Below are 2,875 nucleotides of genomic sequence, written 5' to 3'. Positions count from 1 at the left end.
TGGACTGGATGGAGCTGGGGAAGGAGCCGACGCAGGCCCACAGCCCCAGGAGGCAGGAAAAGATTCTCAGGTTCCCTGCCAAGGCCCTGCCTAAGGATTTGCTTCTGTGAAAATTCCTGCCACAGAGCAGGGCAGTGACAGGGCCTTCTGGGCCTGGGGTTTCCTTGTACCTCTGTGAGCACCCCCAGACCCTTCCCTTTCCTCATCTGTCACATGCAGCAGAAGGAGGTGTGACTTCTGGTTCTCAGAAGGGAACCAGGGCCAGGGCTCAGGAGGGTGTAGGCAGGAGTCCTTGGTCAAGAAACCTAGTCCCTGTGACTCAGTTTCCCTCCTGGATTTGCCACCTATAAACTGGAGACCATGGTGCCTGTCGTGTCCATCTTGTCAGTAGGCCACCGTAATGTGCTTTGAGGGTGAAGTTGAAGGTCACCAGGTGGTGGCATGTGTACTAACGGTGGGATCCTCAGGCAATGAGAAGTGGGTGCGGGGAGGGCCTGACGCTCTGGCTTTGTCCTCAGATGTGAATGAATGTACCTCGGGGCAAAACCCCTGCCACAAAACCACCCACTGCCTCAACAATGTGGGCAGCTATAAGTGCCGCTGCCGCCATGGCTGGAAGCCAATTCCTGGGTCCCCCAATGGCCAAATCAACACCATCTGTGAAGAAGGTTCAGAGTTCAGATCCCACATTCCCACAGACCTAGAACTCAAGCATTCTGATCACATATTCACGGGCACCCACAAAAACCCAGCAGAATAAATGCTGGGCGTACCCTGATAAATAAGGCTTCCATTCTTTGAAACTAAATGGGAAAAGATCTGGGGGTCCTGCAGATGGAGCTGGGTTACCAAGGGGAAGGTGCCTGTGGGACCTCAGGTAGCAGCTAATTACTAACTGGGACAAAGGTATCTAATATCTCACAACCTGTACCTCTGTGGGGGCTGACCTGCTGTGGGTCAGGCCTCTGAACACTTCCCATAACCCCTGCGTCCGCCACTCAGGGATGTGCAGTCAGCAGGTGTCATCACCTCCAGCCAAGGTGTGGGGGGAGGGGGACTGAACAAGGGAAGTGGGTGGGGCACAGAGAGGAGAGGGGCCCAGATTCCTGAATAAACAAAGGATTACTCAGTATGAAAGTAGGGCCGGACCCTAGACCAGGGGTGGGCAAACTTTTTGACTCGAGGGCCACAATGGGTTCTTAAACTGGACCAGAGGGCCGGAACAAAAGCATGGGTGGAGTGTTTGTGTGAACTAATATAAATTCAAAGTAAACATCATTACATAAAAGGGTACGGTCTTTTTTTTTTATTTCAATAGTTTTATTCATTTCAAACATTTTAACAAGAAGAATGTAAACACTAATTATTATAATTTGAAACTTCAAAAAATGGAGGAATCATAGCACAATAACATACCTTATATTGAAGATGGCAAAGGCAAAATAAAATTGCCTAACAAAGGAAAGGTACAAAAGCCTTTCAAATTAAACTTAAATATAATAAAATAATTTAAAACTAAAACAAATAGAAAAGAACAAAATGTGTAAACAGTAAATTAAACATTTTCTTTAGTGCAACTTCCAAATTATGCTCGGGACATAGATGTAGATGGCAATGTAGACTGGGTTGAAAGGTTTTTGGTCTTTAAAACATCAACTTCAGTGGGAACAGTGTTGTTGGTCTCCTTTTTTAGCTAATGCATCAAAGTCTGGAGTTAGTTTTGTTGTGGCTATTCTCAGGATAGATCTGAGGTGTTCGTCAGTTAAACTGGATCTGTGAGGGGCTTTGTTGATGTTCGTGACGCTAAATGTCTGCTCACAAACATAGGTTGACCCAAACAGCACCAGTATCTTCTGTGCCATCCTCAGGATGTTTGGAAAAGTGGCTTCATTAAGTGAAGCATAGAAGTCTCTTAGTTCAAGAGAGCTGAATTTCTCCTTTAGGACAAAGTCAGACTGAAGATCGATGAGTTCCAGTTGCTCCTCTTCTGGTGCTGTTTCAGGGTTTTGTGACAAAGGACAGGCCACCAGTTGAAGTGACTGGTCAATTTTTTCAACATCAGAAAAACTACGACAGAATTCTGCATGCAGGTCATCCAGTGATTTGCTGTATTTCTTCACATTTTGGATGGTCTCCTTCTGTGTGGCTAGTGTGGCAAAATGAGTGAAGACTTTGTCTGAAATTTGTCTGGAAAAGAACATCAGCTTCGATTTAAAGGCTTTCACATTAGTGTACATGTCATGTACATACTGATCTTTTCCCTGTAGCTTCACATTTAGCTCATTCAAATGTGAAAATATATCTACAGCAAATGCAAAGTCACACAGCCAATTCTTGTCACTCAGCTCAGTAAATTCGTCAGACTTCCCCTTTAATTTCAAAAATGCACCAATCTCTTCTTTGAGCTCCCACACTCGTTGGAAAACTTTGCCCAAACTCAACCAGCGGACATGAGAGTGGTAAAGTAAGTCGTGGTGATCCGCATCAGTTTCCTCCAGAAACTTAATAAACTGATGGTGCTGAAGTCCCTTTGCTCGAATGAAATTAACAAGCTTTACGACTGGATTAACAACATGATTAAGTTGTAATATAGACTTGCACAATGATTCCTGGTGAATAATACAGTGAAGAAAAATAACATCTTGGTTAGGGTTCTCCTCTTTCACTTTATCCTGAATTCTTTTTAGCAGTCCAACATTTTTTCCAGTTAAATTTGGAGATCCATCTGTCGTGACATTAGCAAGTTTACTCCATGGTAGCCTCATTTTCTTGATGACAGTAGACACCCAGTCATACAAGTCCTCTCCCAGTGTTTTCCTTTCAGTGGCTCCATGCTAAAACTCCTCTGTAATTACAAAATTGTCACTAATCCTCG

The sequence above is a fragment of the Myotis lucifugus genome, unplaced genomic scaffold (genome assembly GCF_000147115.1).
Source record: "Myotis lucifugus unplaced genomic scaffold, Myoluc2.0 scaffold_892, whole genome shotgun sequence".
Taxonomy (NCBI): Eukaryota; Metazoa; Chordata; class Mammalia; order Chiroptera; family Vespertilionidae; genus Myotis; species Myotis lucifugus.
The sequence above is the reverse complement of the archived record's forward strand: the minus strand, read 5'-3'. Positions refer to the sequence as shown.